The sequence below is a fragment of the Anomalospiza imberbis genome, chromosome 5 (genome assembly GCF_031753505.1).
Source record: "Anomalospiza imberbis isolate Cuckoo-Finch-1a 21T00152 chromosome 5, ASM3175350v1, whole genome shotgun sequence".
NCBI classification, from domain to species: Eukaryota; Metazoa; Chordata; class Aves; order Passeriformes; family Viduidae; genus Anomalospiza; species Anomalospiza imberbis.
In genome coordinates, this window is record NC_089685.1 from 26,633,973 (window position 1) to 26,660,943 (window position 26,971).

The following is a 26,971-nucleotide window of genomic DNA, read 5'->3' on the forward strand; positions in this document are numbered from 1 at the left end:
TTCTTTCATCTTTCTCCCTTTATGCTATGCTCTTAGGTGAATGATTTATTTTTTTCCCTGTTTATTCTGTGTCCATGACCAAAAGGCATAGAAACTATGAAGGTTTTAAAAACTGTAGAATAATTCATTATTATCATCACCCCTTCTCCTATATATACAGGACAATAAATGAGATAGATGTTGTTAGAAAAAGGTTTTTATCATATATACTGTTTATATAAAAGAAATTACTTTATAATAAGGGATGATTAATAATGAAGCACAAAGAATTGGTTATCAACAGGTCAAAAAGATGAAAATGTTGGATCTCTTGCGTGAATTTAGTCCCATAGCCCTGAGCAAGTCAGACCACCCTCTAGTGGGCTGAAGTGAGATGTGGTTCTCATTTCACACTCATCTGCTTTGAAGAAAGGCTTGCGATCTTGTCTAATAAGAGTATGAATATTTTCTGAAGATTAGTAAATGGTGTGAATTAGTGTACTTTTTGCAACAGCAATAGCACCAAAATTTTACAATAAAATGGTTGCTATTTTATGAATACTGAGTCTCAATTCACTTTGGATCAGATCTTGGACTGCATGATTTTTATTATTGTAAGAAAATAATTTTATTCTTCATAAAATAATTTATTATGAAAAGTGAATTAAATTAATGCCACAATTCTGAATAAATTTCAGGTTGTTGTAATTGTTTAGGGCAAATTTTACAAAACTCCTCCTTTTAGACTCACCAGTATTTACACTGTGGCTATATTAAAGCAGTTGTTTCCTTCCGCCTCAAATTTTTGAATACTGCACTTAAGCTAACTACAGTGAACAAAGAGTCAAATTTTTTTGAAGATGTGTGCTGTTCATTTTTCACTCATCCAGCTGAGTGGGACTGTTTCATAGATGAAATAATAGCATTTATGCGACTGATTATCTGCAAATAGGTGAGATACTCTAGGCCAGGGAAAGGCCAAGTGGTCTTTTTATTTTCTCTCATTCTTTGTTATGGATATTCAATTTTTTTCTAATGTGAGCTAAAGAGTTATAACGAAAAAGTTGGGGCTGACCCATCTTCAGTTACCTTTCAGGTCTTCTTGCCTGAGGTTGGGACAGGGAAAACCAAGATCGGAAAAATGTCACATCATCTTTCTGTAGCCTCAGGGCTCATTGGTGAAACCTTGTTTCTCCTTTGCCCCCAGGACGTGACTCTTGAAGCCTCTGATGTATGTAATGTTCACCACCATGAGCTGCAGATGCAAGCCATTTTAAACTTCCAAGTCAACCTATAAGCTTTCCCTGCTGCACAACATAATGTCCTGTGTTGGATGGGATAATGCTCAGGATGTTTTAAGTAAGCACAACCCAAAGCCAGAAAAGAAAGACTTCTTACCATTATAGCTCCAGCAAGAAAAATGGAAATCCTTCCTGATCTCAGCCCTCTCCTACCTCACCCCCACAAAATATATTAACCTGTACTACAGGGGTGGGACTATAGGCAGAGTAAGAGACAAGAATATTTCAAAAAGTTTGGACAAAGTTTAAAATGTTATTTTAAAGACAGCTAAAAACTGCTAGATATCATATCTCATCCACTGGAGAAATAGGTGATCTGGAGAAAGGTAAAAATTTAGGGACTAGCATTACCCTATCTGAAATCTTTCTTGGCTTTTGCCCCGTGCCTCCTTATGAACTCACTGTCATTCATTCAAAATCTGGCTTTCTAATTAACATGAGAATCATGCAAAATCATATTCAGTGATTTGACATGTGAAATTAAGATTAGAGAAGTGCTTCATTTTGGTTGATTGGTATGGACTGTGTAATTAAAGGGCTAGATAATTAAATCAACTAAAGTATACTTGCATAAAGAAAGTGAGTTCTTATGATATACTATATATGCAATTAAAGTACTTCCTTGATAGGCATACATTTACATATTAGTTAAAAGGTTATTAGATCATACTAAAATTCTGTTTTGTTAAAAAAAAGTGAAGTAATTGAATTTTATGATTTAGATAATGCTAAAGAATATTTTTTAACTATATGCAGGAGAAAAGTATCTTTTATAAACAAAACAATTATGATTATTAAAGTTCATTAAGTTATTTTTCTGCTGATTTCACTGTGATGCTTGGTGGTTTTAAAATAGCAATGTAATCAATTTTATGAAAATCATATATATAGCTTAATAGGTTACAGGATAGAAAAAAATTCTCTTAGACTGATAGAGAGACAATGAAATTAATGCAGACTAACTCCAGAAATTTATTTAACATACATTTTATCTGATTACTAAGTGCACATTAAATAAACTAAGTAATTATTTATTTGTAAAGGGCAATGAACACAATCCATAAACCCCTAAGTTATTAAAATACAATGATTCTGTTTCTGCATTTGTCTCACAATTGGAAGATGATTTCAAAACTTTTCCCCCTTTTTCATTATGTAGACAGGCAGAGCATCCTTGGCCCTCCATATCCTTTTTTGTCGTTCAGGATTAATCATGACCATTTCTAGTGTTTTCAGTCTGTAAGAACAGAGCTCTGTTTAGAATGCAGCAAGTGTAGTTAAAAACTGTAATAAATGCTGTGCAGTTACAGTAAAAACACCACAACTATTTGATTTAAATTCTAAGATTACACACTTTATATCAGAATTTGGAAATTAATTATTTTAAAGTGTGTGTTCATACAGATTATGTCCATGTGTAAAAGAGACAACAGTTTTGGAACAGCTTTATTGCTTATGACTACATGTGCTCCTATCTTGGTTTCTGAGGGTCCATGACTACAAGGAGGAGACTCTGTTGTGGCTTTTTTCACTTTCTTCTTGTAGCTCATAGAGTAAACAAAGAGGGGAGTGGTTTTTTTTTGGGTTTTTTTTTTTTTGTTTGTTTTTTTTTGTTTTTTTTGGTTTTTTTGGACAGATTAATTCTCACCAGTTTTGCAAAGCACACCTTTTTATATCTTCCATGTGGTTTGTGGGGAGGTCTTCCTTTCTGACTGAATGCCAGTTTCAAAGAAATCTGTGTTGTGGTGTCATCAGTTAATTTATTGACTTATTAATTATAGCTGGTTGTCATGGTGTGATTTGCCTGGAAGAGAAAAAAAAGAGCCACCACTTCATATAACCCTGTTCTGCCAGCATTTTCAGTGCAATGTCATCAACATGACATTGTCATGTGCATTTTTAGATATACTGGCAAGACTATTGATGTTTCCCTAAAAGGGCTATGCTCCCATACAGACTAATTTTTATTAATATGTATCTTTGCAAAATTGATTTTTTTTTTTTGGTGATGAACAAAAACAACATTTCTGGCTCTTGTTCTTTGTCTTTTTTGAAGATGAAAGGCTTGTTGCCAGCAATCAATTCAAATTTCTAGATTTGCACTTCGTAATGGAAAATGCTGTATCAGATTACTTAACCTGCTATGCAATTTCTTTTATCAGATCTGAGAGTTAATGTTGATACAATAGAGCAAAAGCAGATGGAAACAAATCTGTAAAGAATTTCACATAAGGAAAACTCCACATATACACAAAGCCCCAGTTACTTCATTAAATGCTATGTAGGTAGTAGGTGCTATATGACTTGGCAAAATTTGGAACTGCATACTGAAGAGCCTTACAGTACAGGCAAATTCAGTCATGTGTGATGGGGTTGAATGAAAGCAGGGGTTAAGAGCTGATCTTGGTGATCAAGGAGGGATTTCCTATTCTAGAAAACTTGCCTATTCATGTAGCAACTGTTTTCTATGAAACACAAAGTATGAGATGCCAGGCAAAAGCTATGGTCTCTTTCCTCATTATAGGTCCCAGAGACTTAGTCAGCCAGGACAGGCTTGAGGAGTGCTTGCAGAAGTGGCTTGAGGTCTGAAAAATCTTAATAAGTTTTATCCCTACTGGGTCCAAAACAGGGATATCTGAGTTCTTCTAATTTTCATCCTTGACCCTATTTTAATAGGCAAGAATCCCTGGCATAGCAGTATCTGCAGAAGGCTGGAAGTGAGTCACGCATAGCAACCACAACCTTGCTACATCACATGGGATTCTTAATGAAGACAGAGTAGTGAAAAGCAGCTAGAGAATCTTTATATGCAGCTGGATAAGGTAGATGAAGTATCTGTAAAGCAATTTTCGAGCTCAGTGTATATGTTTAAAAATTTATTTCACCTCAGTAAGTTCATGTCTTACTTGTGGTGACATCTCAGGTTTTGTAGCCTTCGTTAATTAGATATAATTTATTGGGATCTTCTCTGTGGTGGATCTTTAGGACTGAGAAATCCTTGTTGATTTCTTAAGGATCTGCTTGTTTGTGTTCCTTGTTTGCGGGACCCAGAATGTGCATGGAATGTAGCAGTTAGTGTCGTAGCTCTTGGAGCTAATCTGTATCTAAAGCTGATGAAGAAAATAGTGGCAGTAATGTAAGAAGGCAGAAAATGTAAGCAAAAAAATGTAAGAAAATGTAAGGGGAAAAAAAAGCAGAATGTAAGGCCTAGAATTTCCATCCTGGTGTCAATTTGTTGTAATTGGATGGTGATAGGTCTTAATTTTTTTTTTTCCTTATAGAGATGACATTTTCCCTTTCTTTGCTCATATCTTTTTGCCTTTCTATGTAACATTAACTGATATTTTTTCTGAAAAAGGTTTGTACTTTTTCTGTTGACACTATGTGGTGTGGCAAATAGTATGTGATCAGTGAAAGGAAACCTCCTTCTCCCAGTAAAATTTTTATTTTAAATTTAGCCACCTTCCCTCATAATGCCACATTTGTGGCAATAAATGTGATATATATATAGTGTGTGTTTCTCAAGGGCAGATCTTCAGACTTGAATTTCTTAATTTTTTTGATGAAATAAAACAAACTATTCTTGTTGCATTTTATTATGGTTTAATATTAAAATGGGTGGATAACAATAGAAATTCTAAATTATCTGCTTTTCATAATTATTTACACAAGAGCTGTATTGGTTATTTAGAAAACTTTAGAGTCACTAAGCTAAATATTAGAACTAGAATGTCATTTTGCTTTTAGTTACTTTTACTCTGAGACTGAGAGAGGTATCAGTCATTTTCCCATGCCATCAACAGCATGAATTTGTCGTGGTGATGACAAGAAATAGCACGGATAAGTGAAGTCTGTGCTCAGAATATGGTTACCTAATGTTAGTTTGAATAAAGTACACTGAACTATGGAAGTGTAATGGCTATCTAAGCGAAGTCCTTAGTAGTTATACAATTTCATTTTTTCAACTTGCAGATCTAGAAAATTAATTAAAAGGTCACTGGAACATACAGCATCCATACTGGCTAAAACCCAGACTGTAACTAGGAATGCAGTAATGTCTTCTCTCTCATCTCTAGTTTCACTTCCAAAAACTGTACACATTAAATATTTTTTTTTAAATGCAAAGCTATCTTTGAATCAATAAGCTGGGTTAGAAAGGATCATGTACACCATGACTTACTGGAGTTGTTTCAGAGGCTTTCACATAGTTTCCATTACTAAGGAAACCGCTTATTTTGTCTGTGCATGTTTTGAATAGTTCTCTCATTTGAAGTCTGGTGCTCAGACACAGGATTGCATTATAGCACTGAAAAAGAGGCAAAGGAAACAAAATAGGCATAAAACCACTCCTTCTTTAAGGAATGTAGCAAATTGTGTTACATGCTTATGTAAAACAAAGTGCACATATCTATATATATTTGAGAGATCTGACTATATATGTATGCATTTTGATTATTTTGTTCCTACAAAAAGCAACGTGAAAATATTAATAAATTAGGCAGGGAAAGCAGATCTTGTTACTTCCTGTACTTTGCATGCCTCTACTGTAAGGACATTTGAAAAATCTGATGTTAGGTAGCAACAAATATGAGTCCTGATTTTCATTTCCTGAAACAAAACATAGTATGAGATCAAAGTAGAAAGAAATCTCTATCCATGATTTCAGTTAAAAAAAGGCTGCAAGGATGGCTTTGCATTCAGCAGCTGATCAAACCTTTGCTTGGAAAGTGCATCTGTTTTGGCAAAATTCTTGATGAAATGTAAGACCTGAATGGAAATACACACCCAACCATACTTTTACATATGTTATACTTTTCCCCATATTTTCCTCACGTGAATAGCACATATATTCTGTGCTGACCAAACATTTGTATTAACAAACAATTTAATTAATTGCCCCTCTATTACCAATTATGTACGCTCAGCTGATATGGTCAGAAACAAAAAGTTTGCCTTAGTACAGCCAGATGAATTTGGTTTGATACGTTTAAAGTATTTAAATAACTTGGAACTGATTTCAAAGTATCATCAAAATTTAGAATTGTTCACAAATAAGTTCAAAGTGTCAGAGAAATGTAGAAATCCAGAAGATTACCAGAGATCTGTAGGGAAATGAAGTTTTTGGCTAATAAATGTTCTTATTCAGCATGTTCTACTATATGAATTTGTTTATCAGCTAATTTTTTTGCCAAACAGGATAGAAAATTGAAGACAAAGATGGAAATTCCCATTTTTAAGGGCTACAAAGCCCTGGCATCTGTAGGGTCATGTGACAACATAAAACTCGTACTATAGAAAATTAATTTCCCCTATGTTTTGTGTGTGTGTTAATGCCATATTTTGAAATTAAGGAACTTAAGTCATCAGTTATTGCTATCTGATATGTCTGATGAATAATTATTTGTAATATATGTTGCATATTTCATGAGCTATTTAGGGTGACAAAAGTTTACTTTTAAAGCTAATATGCCTCAAAGAGATTTATGTGTGTGTGTGCACAATTAATAAGCAGCCTATCCCTATAGATTTTATGCTGTAACTCCTTAACTGTTAAAAGCATGGGAAAATGACAGCTGTGGTAAAGCTGACATGTCCTTGTCTTGACTTAGTTGCATACTTTTGGTTGAAGCAAAATAAATTAGATTACATAGAGATATCAGAACTCATTTGTCTTGGCTAAGAAATATCAGTTTTTAATATTTCAGAATATTTGTGTTATTTCAATATTGTAGTGGCAATGTTTGCTTTCTACTGTTGAATTGTAAGAATTCACAACATATCTCAAGGAACACTAAAAGCGTTGCTATTCATTATCCTTTGGTTTATATCCACAGCAAGAAATAAAATCTTCAGTGTTTGGTAATACTGACTATTTCCTTTATGGTGTGACTGGTGTAATTCCAAGAGAGTGCATTCAGCCTCTAACTCCCATCAGTATTATCATAAAGGAGATGAAATAAATATTTTTTTATAAAATAACAGGGATAGGTACATTCAGAGAAAGTTTATATCTGTTTTCTTACAAGACTATTACCTAGTGAGGACCAGGGCCATTTGATACTGAGAAATAATTAAGAGTTAATAATTTGATTGGGAATTCTAATTACCAGAGAAGAGGAACTAACATTTTGTAGAAATTTACCTGTTTGGCAATTGTGTAAAAGTATCATATAAAATGCAGTAGATATATAACTTAAGTTTAGTGCCAAGTAAATATTTTGATGACATCACTGTGACGAGAAGGCAAAGGACAGGTTGAATGGAGAAGGAGGGTGGTTTTTCCACAGTTAGCAGCTAAGAGGGACAGAAGTATTTTTCAGAAAGGCTGCTTGGATTTTAATAATAGAAATGGGATTACACTCTAAGAAGTTGACAATGGAAGGTCATTTGGAGCCAATAAAATGTAATTCTGCTTTAAATTGTGAGTTTATTAGAAATAACTGAGAGGGAGAACATATCTCTGTATTACTGGTTGACCAAGAGCTCACAGCTGTGAGCACAGCTGTGTAAAAAAAGCAAATGTGTCTGAGTATGCACCAGGATTGTTGTTCAGAGTTGTTCCAGGAGCAGTAAGTAACTGGCCAATTCACTTAGAATAATTTATTCAGTTATTATTTTTCTGTGCTTGAGAATCATATGAACTCAAAGTGGAACACATGCAATTAAATACTGTTCAGGTGACAGCAGAACCCACATTACAGAGGGGTTTATAAAACCTTGTGTTGTGTAGTGTAGGAGAGTCGGGGAAAATAAGATTCCTGCTGATAAATACATCCTGCTGGTACATGAGGAAAAGGTAGCAGAAGAACAAAATATGTGTGTGACTGTGATTAAATTTAAGTCTCTCTTTTTTTTTCTTCCCTGTGAGTCATCACATCCTGGGATAAATTTCCAGTGGAAATAGTTTTGGTAGAAAATCAAAGCAAGAGCAATCCAAACCAACCACGACTCAGGTGAAATAAATCACTAGCAAAAAAAAACCCTCTTTAGAGATACTGATTGGCACATTTATAAAAGAGGTGTGTTTACAAATAGTTGACTTCATGCCCAAAGAAGCAGCTAAATTTAACATTTTTGGAAGATCTTTCCAGTCCTTTTTCGCTTATCAAAGATTAAGCCTACTTATCAGATTTCTATATAAATCCCATCCTTATCTGTAGATTCTAAAATCTATTAAACTCCCTTTGATAATTTCGATTTTTGTGACAATGGGATTTTCTAACTCCTCCACTGGTGGGAATACTCATTTTTTTAATGTTGAAACAGATTTTGTCAATGTTTACTCAGGTATGTATAAATAAAGCAAATATGAATTTAGTATTTTACATTTACTTGTAATTATATAGTAGTGATTTACCTATCTCTGCATGAAAATCGTTCAGTGTCACTACAGAAAGTTCAGAAGAAAAAAAGGAAACTAATATCCATATTTAAGTCTTTTATTTCCACTTTTCTAGATAGTTCTGGAAACCATCCTTTTGATAATACTCTCTAAAATAAATTGTCAGGCCTTAGATTTTATTCAAAATATTGTTCCAACCTGCCACTTTGAGTACTAAATAGAAGACTCACCCAGCTGGTCAAGTACTCTCATCAGTTTCTTCCTCTGGTTGTTTTTTTGTTTGTTTGTTTGGGGTTTGTTTGTTTGTTTGGGTTTTATTGTGACAGATAATCTTAGTTCAGCTACAAAGAAGTAGCAAAAAAGCCTTAAATGCACAAAAAATTCATATAAGCCTGACTATTTTGTATGCAAAATCCTATCACCTCAGATTTGTCTAACTTTTTTAGTGTGATCTTTTAGCACTCCAAATTTTGCTGACATCTACTTTTTCTTTGAGTACTGTAAGAAATAGCTGCAATAAATCCACTTTTAGACACATCTGTATTTCTTCCTTGGGCCTTAGGTTGAATTTTTCTTTAGCTAATAGGCCATTCATACATTCAACCATCTCCTGAAGTGGCTTTAATTGGCAGGTACATTAACTCATTTCATATTTTTCTACAGAGAGATATTCATCAAGGTAACAAACTTGATGATGGAAGAATGTATTCCTCTCATTACTGCTAATTCGAATGTTATGCCAAATAGGCTTTCAGGAACCAGAACACAGATAGTTATGGCCTTAATGAAATAGTAATAACATTCAAACTGGGAACCCAAGAAGTTAAAATGCATGGCTCGAAGAGGGAGAAATCAAACTGCTGATACATATTTCCTAACTGTACTCTCAGGACACATATTTTTGTCATGGCTTCTGTTATGTCACATGGAGAATATTGAACTAAACATAAAGGAGACTCAATATTGCTATTTAAAAATGTGCCTCAGGAGTAACCTAAATGGGGAATAATTTGGTACATCAGGCAGGAGCACTAACTTTTGACCAGGAGAGGAAATTCTAGTAATTCCATTAATTTCACTAATCTCTCTTGAGACTGTCCTGGTTCTGGGTATGAGTGCAACTACTTTTGGAGAGAAGCCAAACTTCATTGCTGCCTACACTGCATTTAAAAGCCTTTAATTGAATATTCCTAACAGAGCTAATTATAAACTACCTTAGGCTTTGAATCTCACTTTCCACAGATTCATCTTTTCCGTGTCCAATTTTTTTCCTCCTCTTTGTGATTATGCAAAGAACATGCAATTTCTTTCTCACACTCTGCCCCTAATTTTTAGAAAAAGCAGTTCACCCTTCTTTTCTCTGAAGTCTTCTCTACTGACTCTTCTGGTCTTTGTCTTTGCTAGCTTCTGTCCAGAGGAACGCAGTTTTCAGTCTTCTGCTTCCTCTTTCCAGGTTTCTTATGCATCACACACTTTCAAGGATGTCAGAGGCAGATCTGTGTGTAATCTATTCCTTCCTTGGCTGTGGCAGAAAGACTGCTATAATCTTGGCTTAAACACTGGTCTGAGGTGGTTTGCCTTAGTGGAGTTCAACACATGGCCAGTCTGATCCTAGGACATTGCTGTCAGCCTAAGACCTGCTTAATAGGCTCTATTTCTGTGGGTTTCCCTTCTTTGAAGCAAAGTATGTGCATGGGACAGGCATGGGAAGCACTTATGGATAAGTGCTGCCTAAGCGATAGCTGCCCCTCACTCTCCTGGTGTCAGCGGCTCCAACCCTATTTCTCTGTTTAAATCATGGAAGGGTAAAATTGTGGATGCAGTCCATTCTTATTCTTTTGGGTGGAAAATAGATGAAGTAAGGTATATACATTTTTCATTGGTAAATGTTTTGGAAACTTGTAAAGCAAATACATTGAAATGTCTGTATTCTGGCTTGGATGAAGAGAAAAACTTTTACTTGGCATATACCAGTATGGCTTTTTTCTTTGCCCATGATAAGCACAACTGTGCTCAAAGGGTTCTAGGGTGCTGATGGCACCAAATATCCATTTCCTCTCTAAAGAAGCCTTGACTAAATCTCTGCCTTGACTAAATGTTGGTTCTACAAAGCTTGAAGGCCTGTGTTCATAATTTACTAAAACCCATTTTAAGATTTATTTTAAATTGGTCTGACATCTTCAGTATATTTATGATCAACACCTATTTCTGTGCTTTAAATAAATGCTCTGCAGCTGGCTTTTTAAAAAAAGGTGAATCTAAAGTTTATGATCTTGACTAAGGAGTAATATGAATTATTATCTCTATTCTTTAGTTATTATGGTTCTTCTGTGTCAACCTTAGTGGCAAAGGATTTTTAAAGCAAATCAAATAAAAACAAATTAGGTTTTCTTTTTTTCCCCCTTCTTCATATCTTAACATAGGAGAGTTAAGATACGCCAATTAAGTGAGTTCAATACCAGAAATGAGTGGGTCCCAAAAGGGTCCAGAATTTAAAATCAAGTGTCCCAACACATAGGCTGTCTCTTGCACAAGTTTGTAACTGTGAATTACTAACTTTTCTTTCTTTGGTTTGGGCATAGATGTGTTACAATCTTTAAATAGTATGATTAATCAACCCTTTCAGCTAGGAGAGCTGAAGAGCTCTAGTATTCGAGAGCTCTACAATACATAGAAAATCTTTTACTCTTATTCCTTACTTCTATTATTTTACCTGTGTGTAAATTCTGTGAATATTAAAATTTTCACAGACTATTAAAGGGGTTTAAAGAAAGAGAGAAATGCTTTTAAACAATTAAATACTATAGGTCTTTATTTTTAAAAGCATTCAATAGGCTCTATTAACACGTACCTCAGCTTTAATACCATGTAATTCTGTATTTCAGTCGTTCAGTGGGATAATGTACTGCGTCTCTGAAGAGCTTGTGGAAATGAAACATGTAGCATCAGCATCGTGTAACTTAATTGGAAGTTCATTTGCAGTTATTTATTGATAGCATCTCAAAGAATCACAGAATCATTCTTACTTTCACTGACAAATCCTTCCCAAACATACTTGTAGGGAATGAGATAGACATTGTAGTAAAATGTTTTACATAATTGGGTTCAGAACTAAAATTGTAAAAAGAGAAATTTACTACTGGTTTACTTGAAGCCATGAAACATCTGAAATGGAGGCTTTCAGGGTACCAATTACTGCGTATGCTGTGGTCACTTTTCCAAGGCCTATTATAAAATCTATTTATATGCTTGGAAACCAAATTTCCCATAAGATATATATATATTTATATATATATAATGAGGTACTTATAAAACTGGGGGAAATAAATAGGTAAAAACTGTAAAAACTGTTGGTTTGTGAATTACTGATTTTAGTGTGATCAGAAATTCACATATAGGTTTAAGAAATATTAGTACAAAGTTATTTTAGAAAGAGGAATAGAAGTAATAAGTTATTTTGACATCTGCAACTCATTAACACCTAATTTTCTGTATATCATCCTGAATGGAATTTACTGTAATCTGTTTCTGTCCTGCTATTTTTTGTATGTGTGCACCCGTGTGTGTGTGTGTGTGATATGAATTTCTACTGAACTTTGTTTTAGATAACATAAGTGTATCTGCAGATGAGATGATCCCAATACTTAGCTAGAGTGTTAAATTAGCAAAAGCTCTGGAAATTATATTTTAAATTGCAATAGAAGAACAGCAACATTTTGATTGGTAAGACTGCCCTTGATTGCTATTTGTACAATCACCTGCAACAGCAATAGTAGGGTGCATGCCTTTAAAATAGAAATAAAAATATACTTTTTAATAAGGATGTAAGGTGGCTCAGGAAGAGATAAATTTGTTAAGTCTTTTAATCCTGGAATCCATTTCACACATTCACAACAGTACTTTTACGTGTAACAGGAGAATTGATTAAGAGCACAATAAATTTATCTGCCAGGTACTGTTACCTTGTTATGATTAGAAATTGTGTCCTTTACCTTCCCCTTTATTACTGTTTGTTGTCTGTTTCCTATGTTAGTATTTGACACGTATTGCCTGTTTTTTTCATTTATTCCAGATAAAGATAATTGACATCTGGACTAAGAATATGTTCTAGTACCTCTATTACTTCTTTTGAAAACAGAACTTAATTGTAACTGCTCCTTGTGTGTTTATCAGTTTTGAAGTAGTGCTGAGTTTGTGTGGGTTTGTGAGCAGTACAAATTTTGGCCTTCAAGAAAGCACCACTTAGTCTTTTTAATAATTTTTCTGTATTACCAAAAGGTTAATTGTGTCAGAACCTGTTTTCCATTCTCAAGTCATGTATTAACTATGGGACATTTTCTCAGCTGCTACCTTGGAGATAGAGTTTGTTTCACAAGTCTCACTCTGCTGCCTTCTGTCCTTATAAAAAAAATATCATTTTTAAAGCAGAAGTTTGTCTTTATATGAGTAAGTAATTAAATCATAAATATTTGGACAAGAGACCTTTTTGAATGATATATTTCTATATCAGCAAGTATGTCTGCACTCTAATGTGACAAGATGGTCAATGCCTATTTCAGTGCTGCAGAGTGGTGTTGCAGTATATTTCTTCTCCTCTTCTGAAGGAAAGACATATTTGTTTCCTGAACTTTCCTAATTGACCCACTGGGCAATCAAAATTACCATAAGCTCATATTATGGAGTCTGGCTGGGTGAATAATTTAGATCTTCCCAACTCCTAAATACCTTTTGGACAATTAAATTGGTATATTGTTTTTAACACTGAGTAGCAGTCACTCAGTATACAAAAAGCAACTCAAATCTGTTGCTTAGCTGTTCATTACTGATACTACTTAGTTTGTATTACAATCCATTGATGAAACAAATGAAAGGAGAAGAGATGGAAAAGAGCTGCATGGTTCTGCCTCCATGTCTCTCTCCCTGCTGAGTGTTCCTGTTGGACTGCATACGTGCATGCAGTCCCTCCCAGTGTCTCAGGCAGTCCTTGGCTCTGAGGTGGGTGCAGGTGGCAGTTCACAAAGGGACCGAGCAACGCCCAGAGCAGGAATGCATTGCTGGAAGCAGGGAAGAGGAGCAGTAATAACACAGAAAGGAAAAAGGTGAGAATGATCCAGTCCTTTGAGAGCAGCAAGCTCTTACTAGTCTGGTACTGAGCTGTAAAACAACCTTTGCAGATTAACTTCCTGGTTGCAGTTTTTCCAACCTCCTGCCATCAGCAGCTGCATTCCCACCCCCTCCACAGGCTCTTCTCTCTGACCCTTTGCTTAGCCCTGTCAGGATCGTGGCAACAGGTGAATGATGATCTACGTTCTTAGCATCCTGAAGCAGTGCAATGAGTGATGGATTGAACAAGTGCTGCAGCCAGGAGAAGATAAAGGCTAATAGCAAAGAGAAGATTATGGCAGGCAGCTGTTAGACAGGCTGAGGCTAGTGAAGGACTACTGGGTAATGCCTCTGGAGCAGGCTGATGTGTCTGTGTGTTGAAAGAAGCACATCCTCCCTTCCGGGCTTGTTTTCACCCTCATGTTGTCTGTTGGCAGAACTTGTATGATAAGCTGGACAGGGAAGCCAATATGGAGCTACACTTTTTTCCACTCTTAGATTAGTTTAATTCAGATCAGTGCTACTGATATTCATATTGAACTGTGGCCTAATTTGGAGGCAATAAGAAATATTTCTCTGAGTACAAAAATAAAGGCTGGAAAACTGTCTGATAGAAAAAGATGTGAAAGTCAGATTAAAAAGTCAGAGAAAGAAGGGTGAGTGAAACAAAAAGGTGTAGCACAAAGTCTAATTAGGAACTAATATGATTTTTCTGTTGTAAGCTGAGAGCTATAATTGAAAGTGTCAGAGGAAGAGAGAGATCTGACCTTATAAGTCTCAGGGTGACTAAAGCCATAAGTGTGACATGGCAATGAAAAAAGACAAGTGTAAAGACATATCAGGATGTATTACGGCATTTTTAGAAGTGGAAAGATAATATTAAAGGCAACGTACATGGTACTGGTGGGATTTCATCTGAAATTCTGTTTGTAGTTTGGGTCACATATGATCGAAATGAATTCTAAAAGGAAGAAGTGGAAGATGGGTAGCTGGAGTTGAGGAAATAGAGATTCTGTCTTAGGTATTATTAGGAATTATTATGTCTCCTTGTAGAATAAAGAAATGCACTCTCTTTTTATTCCGCTCAAAGAGAAATGCACTGGCAAAGTGAGAATGTGTTTAAGCTGTAGAACAATGTTAGCAGAAGAGCAAATGTGTATTTTCTGGCAATGATGTTTTGTTTCATAGAAATGAAGGACAATAACCATCTGGGAATAAAATTCTAGATTGATCAGTAAGTGTGCTGGGTAGCTTCTTTCTCCTAGTACTCTGAAACATCTTGTTATTTTTGTCACATGGAATATATAAAATACACAATTCTTAAAGCTGGATATAAGACAGAAAATAAAGGCTCTTTCTGACTTAAAAAAAATTTAATCTCCCGCCACCCTGTACTAGAAATGTTAGAGGGTAGAGGTGAATTGGGAGGAACTAGCAACATGCCTCTTTCATGGAGGAAAGAAATTGGATATAATTACTAATATTTAGTGGGGCTGAGGTTTATTTTCTGAGACATAAAGCACAGATTTTGAGTGAAAGTAGTGTATTGCAGTAATTCCTCCCTGAAGCCTTCAAAGCCCCAAAAGTCAGGCTGAGAGGATATCTGTAATGACAAATGCAGCTTTAAGGGCTGTAAAATAAAGAGATTCAATTTGTTCAGTAGTTCATAGCATTTATACAACTTATAACACAAACAATACATATGTTTTCTTTAATAGTTAATAACACTAAGTAATAAATTACACTAAAAATAGATGGAGGAGCATATTCCTTTGGATATCTTCTGATTTTTTTATTTGGTTACACCTCTATACACAAAAATAAGTATTTTCTATAGATATTTTCTGTAACTATTTTTTGCCATTGGTGACATTGGCGTTTTTCTTTTAGAAGAAAGGTGACATAGTAGTGTTCACTAAATGGCTTTCTCCCATAGGTATGTGGATTTTTGCTTTCAGAGAAATCACCAGCTTAAATAATATATATATCTGAAATGCATATACTCATCTAAAAATTTCCTTAAAAAAATAAAGATGCTTTGCATGCTTTTCTAAATGTCAAAGTTTCAGCCAAAGAATACATGCTCTAATGTTTTCTTTATAATAGAAATATGCTTCTCACACTCATTTTTGTAACTATACTCTCATTCCAATAAATCTCATTGTGTCTTTATCACTCCAGCTTTGCAGAGGAAAGTGTATAAAATAGGTTTATAGTCAACTTCAGATATGACTGTCAATACACATGAAAATTGTATATTTCCATGGTTGTTAATCACATCTTGTTTTGTTTCTGTCAAATAGCAAGGGAGTTGAATGCATCAGTTCTCTGAGCACTCTGTATTTGAATAGTTTTGTGCACAAGAAAGGAATAATGCATGTTTTTATCTGGCCCTAACTCCACAAGGCCCTTAGGCCAATTCAAGAAGGTATTCTAGCCAAGAGAGCCCTTTAGCACCATCCTTAAATGCTTTGTTGAAGCATGGCCAGTTAGAGCAGCTTGCTAACATTTCCTGTCATGGGAAATAGTCCACTCTAACACTCATCTGCTTTCTCTGCAGCTGATGGGTTTGCTTAATGCAGTTACTGCTACAAATCTAGATGCATTTAAGAGTCTTTTGCAAAGCACATCCTTTATCTCATAGCCTTTCATGCTTTCTTTACTTGATTCAGAGGCCCCAGTTTTCATTCTGGACCTCAGTGGTAACAGAGTAATAACCATCTATTACTAAGTAGAAATTCAAAGAGTGTGTAGGTATAATGGAGCTGGGTGACGAAGGCTGTTTTAATTTTTTCCTCTTGCTTATTTAATGCATTTAAATTTGTAAAACTGGTATTTCAGTAAAGCTGTCTTTCTGTATTCAAAATATATCTTGGCAGCACAGTGAAGTTAGTTTATGATGAGTGTTAGTTTATGTTAAATATTCAAAACCTTTGAGCTAATTGTTTAATTAAACATCAATGATGGCCAATGTCGGGTCTCTGGAGGTCAGACAGAGAGGTGGGTCCATTCCAGAGTGAGGTCTTAACTTTCAATTCCATAGTGAGGATAAAAAATAATATTGGTTATAATGTTTGTGTATGGTGTAATAACTATTTTAAGGCGTTTTTATAAGCAAATAAGTGATAATATAACTCTCAGTGGACAGAGACTTGAGGCCTGGTCTTGGGAAAAATTTAATCTGAATAATATTTGTGTAGTGTTGAGCCTTTGTTTTGTAAGTGTTGTCAGTACTGTGCCTGTCACTATTGATTGTAAAAGAAATTTTGGTTCATTAGATTAAAAAGGTAAAATTATGTTATGCCACAAATGCAATTAAAAGTTTGTTAATAACATTTTGTTTTAATCCTGTTTTCCACTCGAGAACATTCTCTTCCTTGTTTCACTTATAAAGAGTACTATGCTTAAATAGGTGAGAAAGTGAGTGTTCACAGTGGTTTTCTAACCTTTTAAATTTTCTGTCTGTGGTCACAAATGTTGTATGATGTGTAACTGGCATTTAATTGTAACTGTAGTATTTTCATTAAAGTAAAGTAAGGAATAAAGGTAATTATATGGATTTCAATACAGTGGAAGATACATGGGCTTTATTAGAACAAGTGGGCTCAGTCTCTTGATGATGGACTTTCCTGCTGTGTTCTTTGTCCTTTTCCTTTTTGTCATCATCTGTTGCAACACTGTAGATATAGGTGCATTGACTGCGGCTGTAGCAATAAAATAATTCAATGTTGTCATTATTTTCTAATATAAGATCTTATATTTTTATTAATTTTTCCTCTTCTAGTATTTCTATTGCTCTTCAGATTGAGAAATTTTCATCCTCAGTCTCTGAAAGGCCCTTTTGGCCATCACATCAACCCATTTAACTTATTCCATAAATTCATGTGATGATTTAAATATGATACACCTCCGTAAAGTATTCTGCTACTACTGATCATCCCTATCAGAAAAGTAAAGCCCCAATGATTAGGCTTGTCCTTAAGTGTTACACTGCAAATTAATTTTGTTATGTGTTTGTGTCATTATAACTCTGGGGGGCAGCTCAGCCCCACACAACTGCTTGTGCTCTTGCCTCGCAGTGGGATGAGGGAGAGAATCAGATGGGTAAAGGTGAGAAAACTCATGAGGTGAGATAAAAGCAGTTTTACAGGTAAAGGGAAAACCATGCATGCAAGCCAAAAAATCAAGGGATTACATCACCACTACTCATTGGTGGGCAGGTGTTCAGGGATCCAAAGGAAAGCAGAGCTCTGTCATGCATGATAGTGACTGGGGAAGAGAAATGCCATCACTCTGAATGTCCCCCCTCTTCTTTCTCCTTCCCCCAGCTCTGTATGCTGAGCACAACACCACATGGTCTGGGATGTCCCTGTGGTCAGCTGGGTGTCAGCTGTCCTGGCTGTGTCCCCTCCATGTGCACCCCCAGCCTCCCCACTGATAGGGTGGGGTGAGAGGTGGAAAAGGCCTTGACTCTGGGTTAGCTCTGCTCAGCAACAGCTGGAACATCCTTGTATTATCAGCACTGTTTCCAGCACAAATCCAGAACACAGGTCCACACCAGCTACTGTGGAAAAAATTAACTCTATCCCAGGTAAAACCAACAGAGTGTGTGAGAAAGCAATATTCTAATAGAAGGACAAGCTCTCAGCTTCTGTCTTAATAACTGCTTATTTTATTAGAAGTGAAGTTTGATTTAGCTTCAGGAATGCTGGCCTACATATCTTTGCCCATTGCTATGGGATAGAGGTCTCAAATGAATACTAAATTTTTTTTGTAGAATGTCTGCACAACTTCCACATGTAAAATTTTATACTGGTGTTTTCATTAGTTGTGTTTCCTTTGCAAGAAAAACTACTGAAAATTGCTTGTGACTGGGATGACATCATGAATTAGAAAGGACATGAATTTAATCTTTTGTAGAGACAGCTGTGTCTGGTATTTTAATATGGTTTTGAAGAGAAACAAAGGAAGGCTAATTAATGTGTTTATGTAAATTCTACAGATGACAGTGTTTAGCCACAGTCAGTTCTTTACCATGGAAGCAAACGATGTCCTGTCCATGTCTGTTGCAATGATTTAGGGCCTACCCAAACATATAATTAAAAAACTGAATACTCTGGTTGCTAGAGACAAAAGCAATTAAACAAGAGAGTGATGAGAAGAAGCTTCTGACAAAATAATTTTATACTACACAAAGAAAGAAAGATTTCTGATCAGATGGTGCTAAGTAATTGAATTGCAAAACACAGTGCCACATTATTATGACCATAAACCAAAAAATTTTGTTCTATGGCAACTGAACAAAGTTCTTAAGTTTGATAACACTGATAAGTACAGATGTGTCACTGAGAAGCATACTTTGGTTTATGGAAGTGATGAAAAGCTTTGTCTACTTTTTCAAAGGTCTTACCATGCTATTTTGATTTCATATTTGTAGCAGTGATGGCAACAGAAGTTGAGCGAGGGAAAATAAGAACTCAGTGACCACCTGCAATATTGGTACCGTGCTTGGCAGATTTAGAGCATTAGTCAAAGTTCTTTATACTCACTATGTGATGTGCCTGCTATTGTTCATGTTTTAATTAATTTGTACCTTTAAATTTTGAATCTGTGACACAGAAATAATAATTTCTTCCAGTTTGCTCTGCAAATTGGTTCTAAGCTGCCTATAATTTTGTAGGCATCAAACATTCCTAATTATAATATATTATATTATACTGGTCTAGCTTTTATAAAAATGTTTGTCATAAAGAGTTATACAGTGGAAGAAAAATATTAAATCTGACGTGAAATCTAAAATATGAAATCTATGTAGTTCTAAGGTTCACCTTTCACTAGGATTCAAATGGAAAAAACAGGCCACAAAAACTCAGTAAAAGCAAGCAAATGCTAAAAAAATGGGGTTTCACAAAGATAGAAAATTATATTGTGGATTTCTTGACAGAATAGTTATGCCATAAAAATAATTTTATAAAAGATTAAGGGAAAGGCAATAATTTTTAATACACATAATCTGAGGCAAGTATGATAAAATTCAAACCAATTAAATATTTTTATGTTTTTCTAATGACTAAATCTCATTGCAAAGCAGGTTGTCTTTGAAAATACCAAAGTGAGATCAGTGATTCTCCATGTCTCTTACAATAGAGGGAGAGATAACTAGGTCTTATTTTGTTCCTAGACATACCCTTCACTTAAGAAATCTTCCTACAAATGATCTCAACTACTTATATTTAGTTGTGGGATGTCTTTCATCTCAAGGCATCATGTCTGAATTTATTGCAGCTATTTGGTTTCCTTGCTGATACTCCAGACTTTATATCCAATTTTTAATTTCTTATCCTATTTTACACTCCAAAATTCTTCAAAACAGACAGAATAATTCAGTATTGTTTAAGACAAGAACCAGCTTTTCCGTCTGGTTGAGTTATGATTTTTTTCCTTGAAAATTGAAAAACATTGCTGTTAAGCTGGCGTAGGGAACCCCTGACTTAAAGAAGTTTTACTGGAGGCTAGTGAAGCTATCCACTGTATATAGTTAAATGTGAATTTAGACTGACTTTGTGTTGCTACAAGTAGGAGCTTTGCTGTTGCATTTTTCTTGTGACAGGGACGTGGCAGCTGCAATGCTTTACTTTTTCTGGACAGAGAGATCAGTGACATTGGGACAGCCTTGGGTGTGAAGCACTTTGGTTGCCAGTTGAAATTAGGCCAAAGAAAGAAACAAATATGAAAACTTGCAATGAGAAGAAATTTTCTTTTGCAGAGTGTTACATTTTTATGAAGTGAAAAATCAATATGTAGAGGAACATTAATTTTATTGCATGCTAAAACTTTAACAGAGTGAGAGAGCTTGGCTTAATGCAGCCTTTGTTGGAATAAAGACAGTTGGGATGAGTCTGCTCTAGTCCTCAGAGCTGCTTCTTTCCCAGGTGTGCCATATTTAGGTTTTGCTTATTACTGCAAATTACCACTTCATTGATTCTTGCTGATACTAAAGATCTATAGATGACATCTCATTTCACTCTAAAATTAAAATGCCTTTAGATCACTTTACATCAAAAGCTGTAAAGATAAGTTTTGGATAATAAATGTGACATTATAAAGTAGAATTTAAGAGGTTTAAGCATCTTTAGATTTTAATAATGTAATTATTCACTTTCCTTATTGCTTGAAATCCAAAATTCTTTAACTAGGTATAAGATCTGTCATATAGTGAATCAATGCATGGTAATTGTCATATTTGAGTAAAGCATGTGTTTTCTGTCTGCTAGACTGTGTTGCTTGGACCTGGCTTTGTAACAGATAATTTGCAATTTATGTGCTGCACAGGGTATGTTCCACAGGTAATTGTTGTTGTGCATTTTCCTTTCCTATGTGCTATGAGAGACCTCTAGAATTCCACACAAGATTAGAAATGTTTCTGATACTTTTAGCAGCTTGAGCTATTAAACAGAACAGTGAAATGGCAATTTTAAGACTTTAGTTGACAAATAAGATTGATAAAATATTTAAATGAAAAAGATAATGCTATTTTGTCCTTATGTATCCAACAGTATATTCTTCTTTAAGAAGAAAAAATAGTAGTTAAATTATTAATTGTGTCTTAGAATTCTCACCTCCTTGTTTTGTATGAATTCACTTAATTTGAGTTTGCCTTAGATAAGTAGTAAAAGTATATAGAAATTGCATAAAAGGTTTGTCCTTATGTTATTTCCAAAGCAAATACTCCTGTGTAATATCAGATCTCCATTTGTTTATATAGATGAGAAAAGTAGATCTTGATTTCTACGGTTGTATCTCTAGTAATTTTATATTTATTCTTTAAATTACCATGTATATACTTGCTAATACATAACAAAACTAAGTCATCAACTTTTTAATGATTCAGGATTTATTGCTACAGTTGTTATAATTTCATTAAATGAACCATAGAAAACAGGACTGCCTGATGCCTGAGTTGCTTCTAATATAGCTACCTCTCATCAATGAAGAATCAGCTTTATCTAAATTATATCTGACAGTTTTCTGCCTAACCCAGACTTAATAGCTTTCAGTTACTGAGTAGTTTAAGCTAAAATATATTTCCTGAATTAACTTCTGTGATAGCACAGGAGCCAGTAGCAAAAGTCTAATGTCATAAAGTTGCAGAAATTTATTTTACTATTTTTTTAAACCATGCTTTCTCTTTTCAAACTATGCTATTGACATTTAGGAATGAGATTGCGCTTTTTCCGTAATAAGACTTAAGGAAAAAAATAAAATTTTTTTACAAAATCTGTTATGATTACAGACTACTATATAAGGGAGTTAGTTTATAATTTTGTATTTTGTGGATGCTTCATTGTTATATAGATCTATTTGACATAAATTTTCACTGTTGTGTGGTAGAAACAAAGACATTCTTTACCAAACTGTAGATACAATGCCATCCAAACATACATAAATCAATATCCCAAAATGTTGTTGAAGATGTTTCTATGATGAGCACAATTGAGGATAAGGAAGTTTTGCTTTAAGAGGGGAAACATTAAATACGTGTTTATATGATACATATATGTGCTTCTCTGTGTGTGTTTATGTATTGCATACATATACATATATATAGTTCAAATTATGCGTCAAGTTACATATATGGTCAAGTTATAGTTCATTGTTTTTTTTTTTTTAATGTTTATATATAAAGCTAATAGATTAGAAGAGGATTAAAAAATGTCTGTGAAGTATTTTATATATATTGAGACCAAAGACAAGAAGGAATATGCAGGGTGTCCCCACACAGGATATTGTATGGTCAAATTAAAAGAGAAAATATGGGTAGAATCTTCAAGAAAACATCTTTAGAAATATATATTAAGTGGAAATTTGTCTCCAAGAGAAATGATAAAAGTCCTGTTGTTTAGCACATTAAAAATTTCACCAGTGGAATACTAGAAAATGTACCATGGAGAACAATATTTCTCTAGTGGATAGAGAGCATAGGTGGCCTACTAGGCAATTTTATCTGTAATACATATGATTCTATTTTTTCTTTTCACATTTTAAGCACCTCTTTTCAAAAGTGCCTGTTCTGTAGGCACTATCCTGAAAGGGTATACTGTGGAAAGCAAGAGGTGTAGAAAAAAGACAGCATTCATTTCATGTGCATTAATCAAATATGCACCCAGTATGCTAGTACTTTCCCAACAATGAAAAACACTTGTTGCCTCCCTACACAGAGGCAGAGGTTATAAAATTTGGAATAGGAAAAAAACAATCTATATACAGAATACATTTCTTTGCTTTAAATTGAGTGAGATCCTTAGGAAGAATTTTCATGAAGGTTTTATACAGCTATTTTAATATGAGCTAATGGAAGCCACCAGGACTGCACATAAAGATAAAAGAGAATAAAGGGGTTGTATAAAGAATATCTTGTTTGAAATTTTGATTTCTTTAGAGATTAAACCTATTTATCTACCTTTAAGCACATGACCATTTAAATTTACTTCAGCAGGTCAATAAATTGTTGATGTAATGCAAGTAGTTGGTTATGCTGTGGCCCACTGGCTGTTGTTGAGATCAAGTAGGATGTTTACCTAACAACATAATATAGTACTGGAACCTTCTTTATATTTGGGAAAGATGCAAAAATATGTTTGCAGCAGGCATCTCATCTTCCTGTCTTAATAGTTCTTTGTAATAGTAATAGTATTCCTCTTTGTTGCATTTACCCTGACAAATCAATCCAGCCTTTGCCTTTCAGTTTTCTTTTTAGATCTTAAGTACCCAGCTGTACTATCTGGTACATTATAAGTGAGAGGAAACAATAAAGCTTGAAGTCAGAGTACAGGTAGTTTGAAAAAAAGTATAGTCCACTTATGCTTGCCACATAATTTGATTGAGCCATTTGATCAAATAATTCAATCTCTGTAGAGAATGATTTCATGATGTATTTTATAACGACTGGTCAGTGAGAACTGTCTTAGAAAATGGAATAAGAATCACACTGGGAAATTTTAGCTGTCTGTTACTCCTAACAGAATTCCATGAGAGTAACTCTGTTAGGCTCAGCTTCTGAACATCAGAGGGTGTTTCTTTAAGATGGGCAACACAGTCGATTCTGTGTCTACTGCAGAGTTTCAAGTAGAATAACACTTATTAAAATTGGGTTTGTTTGGCAGATGGTCCACCTTAATTCAGCAACATCATTTTCATTGAGAAATCACAAAGGCACTGTTAAAAGTGGATCTCTAAGTTTAAGAATTTATCTGTTTTTTTTAATTGTTTTATATTATCCAACAAACAACCACAGCTGAATTAACATAATTAGTAATCAACCATCGACTAGGAACTCAAAATAAAGGTTACCACTTTTCTTCTACATAAATAGAAAGACAGAGGAGATTGGCATACTTTTTCTCCTTATTGTCTGTTCTGTCACTGATGAGTTGCTTTTCTTTTTACATCAGGCTTATGTTATTCTGAAGCACAAGTGGTTTAACAAGTGAATAACACATCTGAGCCCTTGAATGTTAGGAATTATAAATGCAGCTATCCTGATTAAAAAATTTATTTGATTAGCATCAATTCCACATTATTCATGCCAGTGCTGCCTTTGGATTGTTCCCTAGGCTTACAGGGAAAACTTGTAGGGAAAACTTTACTGGAAATTGCATGTATTTTTCTATAGCCAAGTGAAATGACTTGAAGAATTCCAGAGCATAGATTAATTTCCAGGCATACATAGCAAGGTGATCTTCAGGTCAAAACATTAAAAAAAAAAAAAAGAATGTAGTGCTCCAGATAAGAGGGATTTTTTAAAGATAATGGATGAATTCTATTAAAAATATAATTAAAACAATGAAAACTTCTTTCTATTATTTAGGTATTTATGAAGGAGTAGTTATTTCTACATACAAATTAAAACTGGACTAGAGTAGAAATTTCATTTAAAAATCTATGTGAAAACATTGGAAAAATGTTACAAGACAGTGATATAGTAAATCACCAAATAGAGAACTAAAAAGATTGAAGAGTCTTTTGGGTGGCATTTAAATATATGTGGACTATTTTAAAGGAAGACATAAGCATCTCTATGGACACATAGAGACACATGCTTTTTCCTGCAGAAAAGCAGGAAACAGGAATTATTATTTCAAAATTTGGTGTTATGTGTGAAGATAATAAAGATTTCAGACCAAGAGTATGCTAATAATGTGATCCAGATTAGCCACAATACTCTTGAAGTGTAGGTGGTGATTATATGTGGAATATAATCAGAGTTGTTTATAATAATTCTTTCCTTGGGTGAAAAACTGATTATGTATAGTTCTTTATATCTTAAAGAGTAATTGTGAAGTTGTATAAGTATTATATGACTGAAGAAATTTAAATACTGTTAGTCACAGATACTGAAGTCTATGGGAAATTTAATTAAAATCTAGACATATTTACCATTATTGCTAGTCTTGTAATTGAAACACAACAGCTGATCTACATACTGCAGTGTTATGCCTACACTGAAAGTTTTGAGCTGCCTCTTTGTTCTTCTTTACTATTACTAATAGTAATATATCAACTAAGTCTTGTATTCTCAGTATTTTATTTTTACTTCTCTCACTTGATAGTAACTATCTCTCAACTGTGAAATAGAGGTATTCCTTGTTCCATTAGTTGTAAGTAATTATGGTAACAGTAAAATGTATTTAACCTCATTCCTACAATCTGATATTCTAGCAGTAGACAAATCTGTTCCTTAGTCAGTGGAGGTTTGGCACCGAGGGTGAGGTGTGAATGAATCTATGAGTAAAGATGAGGTTACTTGGATTCAGAATATTCTGTTCAGCCAACTCACGTTACTCAAAGTTGCGCTGGGTAAGTTTGAACTGACAGCTGCAACTTTGCATTTCATTTCATGTTTATGTATTTTCTTGAAGGTATTTTTGGTAGCATGTAAATAAAAGTGTTAGGTTGTTTCTTGCTAAGCACATTCAGAACTGTGAAGCTGCTGGTGTAAAGCGTTGTGTCCCAGCACATATTCATACATTAATAGATACTCTTTGGAGAGAGGTGTTGCACATACTTGGCTAGGACCTTAAGATAAAAACAACAGAGTATGTTTTATGCATTGAGGTTTTCATCAAAGTTTCCATAAAGTGGAATACCTGTCTGAAATACCTGGGATCAGTATCCTAGACCAGACTAATGGGGCTGTAGCTGGAGAGGGATGGAGCCTCACTGATTCTAAGCCATTACAGTAAACACTGATCCTCTGAAGGCTGTAAGAAGTATAGATTCCTTTTCGAGTCATTTGTACTAAAAACACTCATCATTTTCCACTTTCTTGCTTTGAATTACAACAATATTTTGCTCTAGAAAAAGGCTTCCAAAAATAAGAAAAAATGTAATGAGTTTATAGCAAACAATTTTGCTTTTGGTCAAGAGCTTTGAACTTCTGAATCTATTACATCATCACAGCCCTTAAAAAAGTTAATTTCATAATTAGGGCAAAATTTAGCAGTGTCAGCAGATTTACCGAAAGTAAAGTCTTCATATAAATATTTTGTAGCTAAGGAAAAAGAATTGAAGATTCATCATAATTCCTGCAAGTAAAAATATCTCTGTAATTTCTAAATGCATTAAAGAGAGAACATCAGAATATATTTTTGCTGTTAATGCTATTTCACAGTTCAATCACTTATCTTGCTGTGTAATAAAAGACCCTGAAATTAAAATGACCCCTCTTTTCAGAGTGTAACTGTAGGATTTTACTATAAGGCTGCCTTGATTTGATCTTACTCTTACTGAAACAGAAAATGATATCCAACTAATGCATCTGAAGTGGGTTGTTATACCATCCAAAGCTCTCTTGTGAAATTAATGGCTTCTGCTTCTCACCTCGATTTCATCTTATAATTCTCCAATTTCTTATGGGTTCTCTTCTCTTTTCTTTTCTTTTCTTTTCTTTTCTTTTCTTTTCTTTTTTTTCTTTTCTTTTCTTTTCTTTTCTTTTCTTTTCTTTTCTTTTCTTTTCTTTTCTTTTCTTTTCTTTTCTTTTCTTTTCTTTTCTTTTCTTTTCTTTTCTTTCTTTTCCTCTTCTCTTCTCTTCTCTTCTCTTCTCTTCTCTTCTCTTCTCTTCTCTTCTCTTCTCTTCTCTTCTCTTCTCTTCTCTTCTCTTCTCTTTTCTTTTCTTCTTTTTTCTTTTCCTTCTTTTTTCTATTTTCTTTTTTCTTTTCTTTTTTTCAGTATATTTCTGGTGATATTC

The 26,971-nt window shown here is 34.3% G+C and overlaps 1 protein-coding gene across 8 annotated transcripts in view; it reads left to right on the forward strand.

The window, feature by feature from the left end:
* The window catches only part of IMMP2L (inner mitochondrial membrane peptidase subunit 2), a 414,256-nt gene that overhangs the window by 203,291 nt on the left and 183,994 nt on the right, over positions 1-26,971 (forward strand). The window lies entirely within an intron of this gene.